Source organism: Cetorhinus maximus, chromosome 11, assembly GCF_964194155.1.
Source record: "Cetorhinus maximus chromosome 11, sCetMax3.hap1.1, whole genome shotgun sequence".
Lineage (NCBI taxonomy): Eukaryota > Metazoa > Chordata > Chondrichthyes > Lamniformes > Cetorhinidae > Cetorhinus > Cetorhinus maximus.
In genome coordinates, this window is record NC_135889.1 from 74657364 (window position 1) to 74673037 (window position 15674).

Below are 15674 nucleotides of genomic sequence, written 5' to 3' on the forward strand. Positions count from 1 at the left end.
CAACCTTTGATTATCACTTTGTTACTTGAAGGCGCATCAGTTATCCTCAAAAACCCAATTTGTAAGAATCGTTGTTTAAATCACTTCTGTTTGAATGGTATAAACCAAAACAGTAATTGTTGTATTGTTATTTAATTATATACAATTATTTTGAAGTTGATATTTTTGAGTTGATAAGAATGACTTAAGATCATGCTTTTACTTTAAGTTGACTTCTGTTTCATTTTTGATCTGATGGTGTAGGCAAACATAGATTCATGAGTCGCCACTGCCAAAACTGTCAGCAAACATGCAAAGATGGGTATGTTGGAAACAATAGTGGTGATAGCTCTCACGTATTTGTTCCACCCATCGTTAGTTGAATTTAATGTTGAAATTAACTTAATGTGATAACAGTTAACTTTTAGTATTCTAACAACTAATTGGGCATGTACGAAAGCTAAAAAAGTTCATCCCTGTGATTGTACCTTGGAGGCATCTGTGATTGTACCTTGGCGTATCACAAAATAAAATGATTTCTGCAATATTTGATATTACTGTGGCTGGAATTTGGTAATGTTGAAGTTAACAATCTTAGCTGAAAGTCAGTATTGCGTATGGGTAGGTATTAAGAGTTTTATGACTGAAATATGAAACAATTTAATATGCATTGTGTTATTCTGCTAAGCTTTCTAGGTAGGTAAAAACTGGTCAGTCCCCTTTTAAGCCTACCAATCCAAATGAGTATATTGTTCTGTCAGTGTTGCAGCATGTTTGCAACTTGTGCTTCTTCCTACCTGACATCATTCATTCCCATTTTTTGGCACGGTTCCATTCCCAGTTGCTTTAACAATCTGCTCTCCAACTCACTTCCTTCTGCTTCCAAAGTTCAGAAACATAATATCTTCATTTTAAACAGCACTGTTGTAATTCATTTTGCAAGCTATGAATGCAAGTAGCAGCCTACAAACCTAGACTCTACCGGTTTAGCTTTTGCTGCTGCGAACCCCCCTCCTCTCCAAAATGCTTCCCTCGCATTCTCTCCATCACTCACTATCTCAGATACCCTGTACAAAGCCAGTAACTGTCTCCATGCTGTTTCAGTTCCAGAAACCACAGATCTATTTCTAGATAGTTTGACTATCCACGTATAATGCCACAAGAGATATATGAATTGTGTGTGGGAGTGTCTAAAATATTAAAAATTCAAATAGTTTTGGAGTTAAACTCCAGGTTAATAACTGGTTTGCTATTTGGGACCTAGAAATCACTAATCCAATTCGGCTGCCTCCTGTACCATGGTTACATGGTTGCCTGATGAAAAAGAAGCCAGTGCTTCAATAACTCTCCTCTTACTAGTTTGGTCCAACTAATCTAGCCATCTCTTCTGTTGGAATGGTGAATGGTTAGCCTATTTGCAGATTCTCTCCAGTTGACAACCAGATGAATCTGGAAATAATCAAATGCAATATTTCCCTCTAATTTTTACCTCCTCTTGCAAGGGGATGCTGCAGTCTTCTGTTTCATGATAAAATTAAAACTATAATTTCTTTATTAATTAACTTATACTTTTTTGTAAGAGTAATCAAGTATTTGTGTAGGTATCAACTAACAGAATTAATAGGTTATGAAAGCAGTTCTGATCACCTGGATTTCTTTAAAATTCGTTTTTGGGATATAGGCTTTGCTGGCAAGGCCAGCATTTGTTGCCCATACCAAATTGCCCCTGAGCTGAGTGGCTTGCTAGGCCGTTTGAGGGCAGCTCAGAGTCAAACCCATTGTCGTGGGCCTGGAATCGCGTTGGCCCGACCAGGTAAGCATGGCAGATTTCCTTCCCTAACGGACAATAGTGAACCAGGTGGGTTTTTACACCAATCGAAAATAGTTTCATCGTCACTATTACTGAAACATGTGGTCGGGGTCCAGATGAGGGTTTTGGAGATTATCTATTCTGTCAAAGTATGCTGCTCAAGTCTGTAGTTTCTTAAAACCATCATGCTTTATTTACAGCAAGTATTTACACATTTGGACCTCTACCTGACCTTTTCCTCCTTTTCAGATCTCTCTCCTCAGTCATGTGATCTGACATCATTATTACGTCATCATGTATGCTTCTGTTGTTAACCCTTTATTCTACATCTCCCCGGCCTGCACAACCCCCCCCCCCCCCCCCCCCAACCAAAGCCTTGAACCCCACCATATTTACATGCTCCTGCATCTCCCCGCAGAATCTCAGATTTCACAGGGTTAGTCTCTGAGGTGCCTTAATCAATCTCCCTCATCTCGTTCTGACCTCCTTTTGAGGTCGAGGATATTCCGTACTCTCGCTTCTGTAGCTGTGAGTGTTTTTCTCCTAGTAAGCCTTTCTTCTTCCTCAAGATCTGAGTAGTAAGCTCAAGTATCTATTGGCTTTCTCTCCAAAGAGTACTAAGGCACTGCGGTTACTCCTTATGATACCCTGGCCTGTCTAAATCCTGTATGAACATGGTTGTAGAGTTTTTTCAATGATTGTGCCTTTCTTTTGTTGGTCTTGGACCCATATGCCCTCTCTGGACTTTGGCACTGGTAACTCACTGTCAAGAAGATATGATAATGTTATTGGAAATTATTTTAAAATAGAGTTAAGTGGTGCCTGTGTCTACGTGTGTGTGTCTTAATTGGATTAAAGCCAGCTGTTCCAGAGGCTTTGATGTATAGAAGAGCACTAGGTTTGAAACATTAATTAGATAAACATGGGGAAGTTTAGAAACATAGGTGTCATGGGGCCAATTTGCATTTTTAAATAAACCATTCAAAAGAATGAGTGAAATATTACACCTAACCAGGTGAAGCTCAGAAACAGTGTGTTTGTTTATTTTTTCCCAGGATTACTAATAAATTAGGTATTATGAAAGGGTCTTATTATTAGAAGAGGTAAAGTTCTTAAGACATTGTGATACAATGAAAATTTGCATTCAAAGAGGAAAATATGTATAAAGGAAGAGAAGGCCGTTGGTAAAAAGGACAGTGATTCCAAGATCGAAAGCCTCCAGCCTGTAAGCCTCAAGCTACTGACTGCAAGCACCCAGAGCTGAAAGAAACTCATTTTGAATGCGACTGTTCAGAGTGTGCTCTGCCAGGGGTCTGTCTAAATCTGTGTTTTACTGTTGCCTTAATGGAGACATAACTAGGAGTCAAATTAATTAGGGGATTTTGTGTACTTCTTATAGTCATTTTGTAGACATATGTTTTTTCCTACAGCCTTTCTTATATTAATAAATGTTTAATTTAGTGTTATAAAAACTTCCTGAGACTTGGTGGTCTTATTGCCACTGAATTCAAAGCCTGCCTCTCAAAACATACAAATTGCAAAAATTGGTTATGACAGTTGTTTCAAGCTTCCCTCTGGGATTTAAACAGCTCAGCATTTACCATCGACTGTGGCATAATACTCACATGCTGTATGCCTGTCATTAAAGTTCCGAGCCTGGTTGTTTCTCTGTTCTCAGTCGTACTGTTTTACCCTCTTGGTCGTTTGTGGTGACATTGGATTTGAGTTTTTGTTCTAGAGATGGAAGCTATGTTCTCAATCAACAACCCATTAGTAACTCTGATGGTGAGAAACCATTTTGTAGTGGTGAAGTTCAATAACTCAAAAGAGCTAGATTAAGGTCTTCGCTTTTCTTCAATAAATCTTTGATAGTTAGCACCCCTCTCTCAGCTCCTCCATTTGTTTGAAGATACAGAGGTGAACTGGTTACATAAACAAAGTCCTATTTGTTTGCGAAATGATAGAATAGTTCATTAGCAGATTACGGCCCGTTGTCGGACATTAGGACAGAGGACTTCGGTAGAGTGTTGAATGAACACTTCACATCAGTCTTCACCCAAGAGAATGCGGATGAAGGTATCGAACTCGGGGAGAGAGACTGCGAGGTTCTTGAGAAAATTGATATAGGGAGTGACAAGGTATTGGAGGTGTTGGCAGGCTTAAAAGTGGGCAGATCTCCAGGTCCAGATGATTTGTGTCCCAGACTGCTGAGGGAGGCAAGGGAGGAGATTGCAGGGGCTCTGACCCAAATTTTTAATTCCTCTCTGGCCACGGGGGAGGTGCCAGAGGACTGGCTAATGTGGTTCCGCTATTTAAGAAGGGTTGCAGAGATAAGCCAGGCAACTACAGACCAGTGAGTCTCACATCAGTGGTAGGGAAACTATTGGAGAAAATTCTGAAGGAGAGAATCTATCTCCACCTGGAGAGGCAAAGTTTGATCAGGGATAGTCAGCATGGCTTTATCAGAGGGAGGTTATGCCTAACAAATTTGATTGAATTTTTTGTGGAGGTGACCAGGTGTGTAGATGAGGGTAGTGCAGTTGATGTCATTTATATGGATTTTAGCAAATCCTTTGACAAGGTCCCACATGGGAGACTTATAATGAAGGCAAATGCACATGACATACAGGGTAGTTTGATAAGGTGGATTCAAAATTGGCTTAGTTGTAGGAGACAGAGGGTGATGACAGAAGGATGCTTTAGTGACTGGAAGCCAGTGTCCAGTGGCATACCACAGGGATCTGTGCTGGGTCCCCTATTATTCATCATTTATATAAATGACATAGATGACTATGTGGGGGGTAGGATTAGTAAGTTTGCGGATGACACAAAGATTGGCCAGGTGGTTAACAGTGAGGTTGAATGTCTTGGGCTACAGGAAGATATAGACGGAATGGTCAAATGGGCAGATAAGTGGCAGATGGAATTTAACCCTGAAAAGCATGAGGTGATACACTTTGGAGGGAGTAATTTGACAATGAAGTGTTCAATGAACAGCATGACACTAGGAAGTTCTGAGGAACAAAGGGACCTTGGCGTGTGTGTCCATAGATCTCTGAAGGCGGAGGGGCATACTAGTGGGGTGGTGAAAAAGGCATATGGGACACTTGCCTTTATCAATCAAGGCATAGATTACAAAAGTAGGGAGATCATGTTGGAGTTGTATAGAACCTTGGTGAGGCCACAGCTGGAGTACTGTGTGCAGTTCTGGTCGCCACATTATAGGAAGGATGTGATTGCACTGGAGGGGGTGCAGAGGATATTCACCAGGATGTTGCCTTGGATGAAACATTTAAGTTATGAAGAGAGGTTGGATAGACTTGGGTTGTTTTTGTTGGAGCAGAGAAGACTGAGGGACGACCTGATCGAGGCATGCAAGATTGTGAGGGGCATGGACAGGGTGAATAGGGAGCAGCTGTTCCCCTTAGCTGAAGGGTCAGTCACGAGGGGACACAAGTTCAAGGTGAGGGGCAGGAGGTTTAGGGGGGATATGAGGAAAAACTTTTTTACCCAGAGGGTGGTGATGGCCTGGAATGCACTCCCTGTGGGACGGTGGTGGAGGCGGGTTGCCTCACATCCTTTAAAAAGTACCTGGATGAGCATTTGGCACGTCATAACATTCAAGGCTATGGGCCAAGTGCTGGTAAATGGGATTAGGTAGGTATGTCAGGTGTTTCTCACGTGTCGGTGTAGACTCGATGGGCCGAAGGGCCTCTTCTGCACTGTGATTCTGTGATTACGATGTCCGGGATGCCACGTGTTGCATAAATTCTCTTGCGGGATTGGATGACTGTTTCTGCTGTGATACTATGCAATCTGTTTACTTCAATCCACCGTGAGTAGCCATCAATGACAATAAGGAAGGTTTTCATTTTAAATTCAAATAAGTCCATTCCCAGGTGCTCCCATGGCCTTGATGTAAAAGCAGAAGGTAATAGTGGTAGTTCTTCTTTACATCACAAGTAAGACAGTTAGAAATAATTTCTTCTATAGAGTGAGTAACGACTGGCCACCAGACTGATTGCTGTGCTCTCGCATGACGTTTTGCTGTTCGTAGATGACCTTGGTGAAGTCTTTGAAGAATATCAAGCCGAAGTGTTCTTGGTATGTCTATTCTCTCATTGAAGGCTAGTAGTCAATGACAAGAGGTGTTTGCGATGTTCAAAGTACTGCTGTAGTATTGGATTAGTGGGGATATAGTCTGGCCATCCTTCCAGATGCTATTCCTGGACTTGGAGACATCCTTCATCTCATTGCTGGGCTTGTTTTATTTTCTGCAACATTTTTGCAGTAGCAGTTAAGTTCTGAGTGATTAAAGATGTATATACTTCAGTCTCCTTGAAGTGTAAATCTTATGGTATTCATGACAGTGTCTGCCATTGTTTGATTCTTCCCTTGCACATACTCTTGCGATGGAATCATATCTCACCAATTTTATTCTGAACCGCTGGATTCTGCGTGGCATCTTTGCAATTTCTTTCATGTTTAGAAGTGATACTAGTGGCTAATGGTCTGTTTGGATTTTGAAATGTGATCCCAGAACCGTCTGAAAATTTTTTGCACTCCCAAGTTATTACCAATGCTGCTTTTTCTATCATGGCATACCATTTTTCTGTTCCTGTTAGTGACCTAGAGGCATAGTAGACTGGTCTACGCTTAGCATATTTCTGCACTTGAAATAAAACTGCCCCCAGACCTGTTGACGATGCATCTTCTGCTACTATGGTCAGTAATTCTGTGATGATCATGTGCCAAGACTTCAGAAGAGATTAAAAGTTGTTGACCCTGTCTGGACAGCTATCTCAAGCGTTTGTTGACCTCTGCTAAATTTGGTAGAAATTTGCCCACTTGGCTGACCATCCTGAGGAACCTTCTGAAGCTCCGTTATGTTCCTGAGTTGTGGAAATTCTCTGATTACTCTTGTCTTTTTTGTCTATCAACTGTGATTCCAGTGGCATGTACAATGTGACCTAGAAACCGGATCATAGATTTGGCGAACTCGCATTTTTCATTCAATGCCAGGCCTGTGGACTGCTCTGACTCTGTGATCATGCTCTTCGCTCATGGAACCATGTATGTCATCCATATGGCATAATATTCCTTCCAAGCTTTCTCGAGTGTGAAATGATGTTCTCTGGAAAATTTCTGGAGTGGACCTTATTCCAAACGGCAATCTAGTTAAACAATAACAACCAAATGCTGTTATGAATGTGGTCGGCAATCTGGATTCTTTGTCCAGAGGCAACTGCCAGAATCCATTGTTTGTATCCAGTTTGGTGAATAAAGGACTCTTGGCTAGTTTGGCCTCAGTGGATGAGAGCTTTGCCATTGGGTGGCTCTCACATTCCACTGATTTGTTTAGTTGTGTTAAATCCATGCAGATTCTTATGGAGCCATTTAGCTTTGGGACCATAACCATTCCTGAATACCATTTTGTTGGTATGGTGACTGGTGAGATAACCCCTTGCATCTTTTCACTTTCACCCCTGACATTGTCCAAGAGTGGGTGAGGAACTTTACTCAATTTAAAGAGGCAAATTGGTTTAGCATCAACTTGTAGGGTGATATGGTACCTGGTCTTTGGCTTCCCTAGGCCAGTAAACAATTTTGGAAATTACTTTCAAAACATGCTGCTGCAGTTCTCATCAGCAACTTCGTCCACTTTATAGATTAATTTCAGTTTTAGGCATGCCTTTCTGCCTGTTAGAGACCACTCTTGATTTTTAATGAGATGGAGAGGTTCGAGGTTCTCTTGGTCTTTATATTTCAGCTTTGACGTGAGTTGGCCTTTGACTTTTGTTATGGCACGGCAGAGGGTAAATGCCGAGCTGCTGGAATCCCAGAGGGAAACTTGAAACAGCTGCCAAAATGGTTTTTGCAATTTGCATAATATGAGCAGCTGTTCCAAAAACGAGAAATGTTGTCCCCGACTACTTGTGATGATTTTATAGTAAAGTAAATATTTATTAAAAGAATAAAGACAAACATATAAAACGCAACTACACTTAAACTCAGGAATGGCTTCACTCAATAAACAGTTCCACAAATCTTAACTACCCTTTTCCCCTTTTCTGTTCAACTACCCTTACAGATTTTAGAATCTAAAGGGAGGCGATGGCGCAGTGGTATTGTCGCCAAACTAGTAACCCAGAGATCCGGGTAATGTTCTGGGGACCCGGGTTAGAATCCTGCCATAGACTTTGAATTCAATAAAAACCTGGAATTAAAAGTCTAATGATGACCATGAAAAAATTGTCAATGTCCTTTAGGGGAGGAATGCTCTTTAGGGTAGGAAATCGTTTGTCCTTACCTGGTCTGGCCTACGTGTGACTCCAGACCCAGAGCAATGTGGTTATCTATTAAATACCCTCTGAAATGGCCTAGCAAGCCATTCAGTTGTTTCAAACTGCTACAAAGTCACAAAAAAGGAATGAAATGGGATGGACCACCCAGCATCGACCTAGGCTCCAGAAAAGACAATGGCAATCTCAGCCCTGTCGACCCTGCAAAGTCCTCCTTACTAACATCTGAGGGCTAGTGCCAAAATTGGGAGAGCAGTCTCACAGACTAGTCAAGCAACAGCCTGACATAGTCATCCTCATCCTCCTCGGTAGGAGTGACCACCGCACAGTTGTTGTGGAGACGAAGTCCTGCCTTCACATTGAGGATACCCTCCATCGTGTTGTGTGGCACTACCACCGTGCTAAATTGGATAGATTTCGAACAGATATAGCAACACGACTGGGCATCCATGAGGTGTTGTGGGCCATCGACAGCAGCAGAATTGTACTCGAACACAATCTGTAACCTCATGGCCTGGCATATCCCCTACTCTATCAAGCCAGGGGATCAACCCTGGTTCAATGAAGAGTACAGGAGGGCGTGCCAGGAGCAGCACCAGGCATACCTAAAAATGAGTTGTCAACCTGGTGAAGCTATAACACAGGACTACTTGAATGCCAAACAGCATAAGCAGCAAGTGATAGACAGAGCTAAGCGATTCCACAACCAACGATCAGATCTAAGCTCTGCAGTCCTGCTGCATCCAGTTGTGATTGGTGCCGGACAATTAAACAACTCACTGGAGGAGGAGGCTCCACAAATATCCCCATCCTCAATGATGGAGGAGCCCAGCACACCAGATAAGGATGAAGTTTTTGCAACAATCTTCAGCCAGAAGTGCCGAGAGGATGATCCATCTCTGCCTCCTCCAGAGGTCCCCAGCATCATAGGTGCCAGTCTTCAGCCAATTCGATTCACTCCACATGATATCAAGAAACGGCTGAAGGCATTAGACAGTATAAAGGCTATGGGCCCTGACAATACTCCGGCAGTACTGAAGACTTATGCTCCAGAACTTGCCGCGCCCATAGCCAAGCTGTTCCAGTACAGCTACGACACTGGCATCTACTCGGCTACGTGGAAAATTGTCCAGGTCAAATCCAACCTGGCCAGTTACCGCCCCATCAGTCTACTCTCGATCATCAGTAAAGTAATGGAAGGGGCTATCAACAGTGCTATCGAGCAACACTTCTTAGCGATAACCTACTCACTGATGCCCAGTTTGGGTTCCGCCAGGGCAACTCAGCTCCTGACCTCATTACAGCCTTGGTTCAAACATGGGCAAAAGAGCTGAATTCCCAAGGTGAGGTGAGAGTGATTGTTCTTGATGTTAAGGCAGCATTTGACCGAGTGTGGCATCAAGGAGCCCTAGCAAAATTGAAGTCAATGGGAATCGGGAGGAAAACTCTCCACTGGTTGGAGTCATACCTAGCACAAAGGAAGATGGTTGTGGTTGTTGGTGGCCAGTCATCTCAGCTCCAGGACATCACTGCAGGAGTTCCTCAGGGTCGTGTCCTCAGATCAAACATCTTTACCTGCTACATCAATGACCTTCCATCATAAGGTCAGAAGCGGAGATGTTCACTGATGATTGCACAATGTTTAGCACCATTCACAACTCCTCAGATACTGAAGCTGTCCATGTCTAAATGCAGCAAGACCTGGACAATATCCAGACTTGAGCTGACAAGTGGCAAGTAACATTCACGCCACACAAGTGTCAGGCAATGACCATCTCCAACAAGAGAGAATCCAATCATTGTCCCCTAATGTTCAATGGCATTACCATTACTGAATCCCCCACTATCAACATCCTGGGGGTGGTCATTGACCAGAAACAGAACTGGGCTAGTTATATAAATACTGTGGCTACAAGAGCAGGTCAGAGGCTAGGAATCATGTGATGAGTAACTCACCTCTTGGCTCCCTAAAGCCTGTCCACCATCAACAAGGCACAAGTCAGGAATGTGATGGAATAACTGCCCTCTTGCCTGGATGAGTGCATCTCCCACAACATTGAAGAAGCTTGATACCATCCAGGACAAAGCAGTCCACTTGATTGGCACCACATCCACAAACATTCACTCCTTCCCGCGCATCCACCCTCATGCCTTCTCCTCCCTCCCAGAAACATGATAGGGTCCCCCTTGTCCTCACTTATCACCCCACCAGCCTCCGCATTCAAAGGATCATCCTCCGCCAACTCCAGCATGATGCCACCACCAAACACATCTTCCCTTCATCCCCCCTGGCGGCATTCCGTAGGGATCGTTCCCTCCGGGACACCCTGGTCATCCCCTACTCCTCAACCCCACCTATGGCACCTCCCCATGCCCACGCAAAAGATGCAACACCTGCCCCTTCACTTCCTCTCTCCTCACTGTCCAAGGGCCCAAACACTCCTTTCAAGTGAAGCGGCATTTCACTCGCATTTCCCCTAACTTAGTCTACTGCATTTGTTGCTCCCAATGCGGTCTCCTCTACATTGGAGAGACCAAACGTAAACTGGGCGACCGCTTTGCAGAACACCTGCGGTCTGTCCGCAAGAAAGACCCAAACCTCCCTGTCGCTTGCCATTTTAACACTCCACCCTGCTCCCTTGCCCACATGTCTGTCCTTGGCTTGCTGCATTGTTCCTGTGAAGCCCAACGCAAACTGGAGGAACAGCACCTCATCTTCCGACTAGGCACTTTACAGCCTTCCGGGCTGAATATTGAATTCAACAACTTTAGATCTTGAACTCCCTTGTCCATCCCCACCCCGTTTCCGTTTCTTCCCCCTCCCTTTTTTTTCCAATAATTTATATAGATTTTTCTTTTCCCACCTATTTCCATTATTTTTATATCTATACCTTTAATGCCCGGTTAGTCTTTCCACCCCACCCCCACTAGAACTGTACCTTGAGTATCCTGCCATCCATTCTTAATTAGCACATTCTCTTAGATAATATCACCACTTTCAACACCTCTTTGTTCCTTTGTCTGTGACATCTTTTGATTATTTGCTCCTATCACTGCTTGCTTGTCCCTACAACCTCCCCCCCCCCCCCCCCCACCTTAAACTAGCTTATATTTCACCCCTCTCCTAATATTACTCAGTTCTGTTGAAGGGTCATGAGGACTCGAAACGTCAACTCTTTTCTTCTCCGCCAATGCTGCCAGATCTGCTGAGTTTTTTCAGGTAATTCTGTTTTTGTTTTGGATTTCCAGCATCCACAGTTTTTTGTTTTTATCCCTTAATTTGATAGATGAGGGTTGCAGTGTAATCTGAGCCATTTGACTTCATCTGATGAAACAGAAACCCTGCTCCATGTTTAGTTTAAACTCTGTGGGGTATCCATCTATTATGAGTTTAAAGTTCCAAGGTTTGTTTTCAGTATCTCTTACTTCCTCCAGGAAGGTTAGTTCATTTGCTTTTGGTTCTTACACTACTTGTATGTGGCTCTGTTGTAAAATTTTCATCTTTTTACAGGCTCAGTGTTTTCAAGTGACAAACATTTTTGAGGTGGCCTATTTTTCCACAGTTGTGGCACTCTGCCCCCCCTTACTAGACATTCTTCTTGTTTGTGTGGTTTGTTCCTGCCACATCGATGACATTTCAAAATGGCAGTTGGCACGTTTTTCCCATTTTGGTGGGCTTGGGCTTTGGTGCACTTTCTCTTATGGCTGACAAACTGGACCTGCTTGATCTTCTCCATGGGACCTCTCCTTCCCTGCAAACAGCCACCCAAATCTGTTTCCTGATTACCTTTTGCCTTGCATTCTGCACTCCTTCCTTTAGTGTTAAATCCCCTCTTGTCTAAAAGAAATCTGATGATGCTTCATCTAGGCCCTGACAATGGCCCTGTTGCAAGTTAGCTCATCCTTTACGATTCTGTAATCGTAGTTCCCTGCCAGCCTATAGAGATCATTGATGAACGAATACGTTCCTTCACCTGCTCTTTATTTTCCCTCTTTGCTCTTTATTTTCTCTCTCTAAATTTAGCCCTCTATTATTAAATTCCAACAGACGCTAAAATATAAATCTAAAGCTTGCATGACTTCTTCATAAGAAGGTTGTCTCATCAGCCCTCTGCCTTGCTATCACGTCATCAGCAATAGATCCTAATGCATAAAGTAGTGTACTGATCTGGTCTTTTTGATGTTTTTTGTATAATCATGTATCAGTTCAGGACCTTGTAAATCTTTTATGCCCGTCGTCCCAGTTCTGGGCAAGCTGCTAGCCTTCTGCACTTTGAAATGGTTCTGGGAATGGTAGTGTTGATTCCATGCTTCTGTTGAGCCCTGGAATTGTTCCTGCTTTTGTGTTGCTGTTTGCTACTTCGGGACTGTGCTCACTGCTGTCCAGTCTCCGGGCCTGTGTCTCAGCTTACATCTGTTGCCCCCCAACGATGTTCTGACGCCTTGGTAAGGATAATTCTTATTCTACTTTTGTCCTTCCTTCAAGAATCTTTCTGCTTTCCAGCCCTGTATCTTTTTAAGGTCTGTTGGGTCTTTTATTCGTTGACACAATGTTTCATTGAGGTGGTCGGGATCTGGACAGGGGCTTTGGGGATTGTCTATTCTCCCAAAGTACGATGCTCAAGCCTGTAGTTTCTTAAAAGCATTACTCTTTATTTATAGCAAGCATTTACACGTTTGGACCTCCCTACGAGATTGGAGCTTCTCCTTACAGATCTCTCTTTCTTCTCAGTCAGGTCATCTGACATCATTATTGCATCAGTATCATTAATGCTTCTGATGTTAATCTTTTACTCTACTTCCCTCTCCACCTGCCCGCCCACCCCAAGTCTTTATCCCTATCATATTTGCAACCTCGTACAAGACTTGCTTTCAATTCCAGATCTGTTAATTGAATTCCACCAACTGCCCTGGGTCTGAGCATCTGGACTACTAGTCTAGTGACATTATCACTGCGCCATCATCTCCCTGGCTAACCTGAGCAGATCATTGTTCGCTGTGTATTGACAGACTCTCAAATGGGCCAAAGGCTGCCACTTTGGAGAGTGCTTTTTGGCAAAGTACAGACTATATACAACCAGCCTGCACTTACAAGACCCAAAACAAACTATCTACAGTTAGATGTGGTTCTGCAATTGGGAAGCATTTGCTGAACAATCCTAAGTGCGCTAATAGGTACACTTACAACCAATTTAAGATAAATCAGTCGCGTTCATAACGTGGCTGATTTTGCTTACAAGAAGCAGCATACATTTATATGCAGGGACCTGTTCTCTACAAACAAAAAGAATATCATTTTTTGAATTACCTGAGAGGTTGGGGAGCCTATAGTTTCCTGTTGCTTTCTCCATGGCAAAGCCTCAGTCATTCAGAGTCGACTTGTCAACAGTCAGCTTCCTTTCCTCCTGTAGTATAAGATGTTGTGATCATTTTAAAAATTGGCATCCTTGCATTTGCCCTGATGAGTGCAAAATGAAAAGCTTCGGCAACATGTCTCTCTCTTCAAGAATATTCAATATTGTGTACTACCAAGTGACTTTTTTTGTATTCTTTCACAGGATGTGCTAGGCCAGCATTTATTGTCCATCCCTAATCGTCCTTGAGAAGGTGGTGGTGAGCTGCCTCCTTGAACCGCTAGCAGTTTGATACAACTAAGTGGCTTGCTAGGCCATTTCAGAGGGTATTTTTAAGAATCAACCACAGCACTGTGGGCCTGGATTCACATGTAGGTCAGACTAGGAAAGGATGGCAGATTTCCTTCCCCAAAGGATATAGTGAACCTGTTGGGTTTTTACGACAATGGTTTCACATCACTATAACTGAAACTAGCTTTTAATTCCAAATTTATTAATTGAATTTAAGTTCCACCAGCTGCCGTGGTGAGATTTGAACCTGTGTATCCAGTGCATTAGCCTGGGCCTCTGGATTACTAGTCCAGTGACACTTTCACTACACAACCGCCTCCCCTAAATCGGCACACTAATGGATATTAAACATGCATTTGTTACTTGTTTGTTTGGCTAATGTTCTCCACTCCCTGCATTTCTACTTCCAATTTGTGCACTCTGCTTCCCATCCTTGCCTGATCTAACATTGCTCACTCACCATTGTTACCTCTACAATCTTCAAAATAATATCTGTTGTGATTTTATCTTTTCACTTTCCTTTGTTGTGCTTATTGAATGCTTTGAACTTTCCCAAATTTGATGGCTGCTTTTTTGCTGGCCTAAATTCACCAAAGAACATGCAGATTGTTAAAATTTTCCAGATCGGGGAAGTTCAAACTGCTAAACTTGTGCACAAGCCCATGAACAGAAAGCAACTGCATCGAGCTTGAAAGTCCAGATAATAATCTTGGTACCTCGCCTCCAACTCTTTTCCACCAATGTGACAATTTGCATTTCTCACATTTACAATTCCATGGCCACTATCAGTGAGATTGCCGATGTAGGGGATATTTTGTACTTTGTCATTAAGAATTAAATTAGAGCTGACTTTTCATGTGGAATCCTTGAACATAGTGGAGAGATACAATACTTATCTCAGCAGTATTGGTTGGATGTAAATCCAGATACATGCGAACATATGAAATAGGAGCAGAAGTAGGCCATTCAGTCCCTCAAGCCTACTCTGCCATTCAGTAAGGTAATGACTGATTTGTTTGTGTTTCAAGTTCCACATTCCCCAATGAGCTTAGATTCTTGTTAGGCAAGGGAATCCATCTACCTCTGCTTTAAAAACATTCATGTGACCTTGTCTCCACAGCCTTCTGAGGCAGAGTTCCAAAGTCGCATGACCCTCTGAGAAAAAATTTCTCCTCGTGTCTGTCCTAAAAGGGCGACCCCTAATTTTAAAACAGTGCCCTCTAGTTCTGGACTCACCAGCAAGGGGAAACATCCTTTCCCCGTCCACCTTGTCGAGACCATTTAGGATCTTATATACTTCAATCAAGACCCCTCACTGTTCTAAACTACAGTAGAAACAAGCCCAGTCTCTGTCCAACATTTCCTCATAAGACAACCCATTCATTCCAGGTATCAATCTAGTAAACATCCTCTGAACCGCCTCCAATGCATTTACATCCATCCTTAAATAAGGAGACCAAAACTGCACAATGTGGTTTCACCAATGCCCTGTATAACTGAAGCATAACATCCTCACTTTTATGTTCAATTCCTCTCGTAATAAAGGCTAGCATTCCATTAACCTTTTTAATTACTTCCTGTATCTGCATACTTACTTTTTGCGACTCCTGCACGAGACCATCTAGATCCCTCTGCACCTCGGAATTATGCAGTCATTCTCAATTTAAAGTAATACTCTGCTTTTTTTATTCTTTCTGCCAAAGTGAGCAACTTCACATTTTCCCACATTATATTCCGCCAGACTTTTGCCCACTCACTCAACCTATCTATATCTGTCTGCAACCCCCCTCTTCACAACCTACTTTCCGACCTATCTTCGTGTCACTGCAAATTTAGCTACCATGCCTTCGCTCCCCTCATTCTAAGTCATTGGTATAAATTATAAACACAGACCCCTGCGGGACTCCACTCGTCACATCCTGCCAGACAGACAAAGAC

The 15674-nt window shown here is 42.9% G+C and overlaps 1 protein-coding gene across 3 annotated transcripts in view; it reads left to right on the forward strand.

Annotated features, from left to right (window-relative positions):
- Positions 1-15674, forward strand: part of LOC144686686 (protein TANC1-like) — a 270044-nt gene that overhangs the window by 142203 nt on the left and 112167 nt on the right. The gene's annotated exons all lie outside the window — the stretch shown is intronic.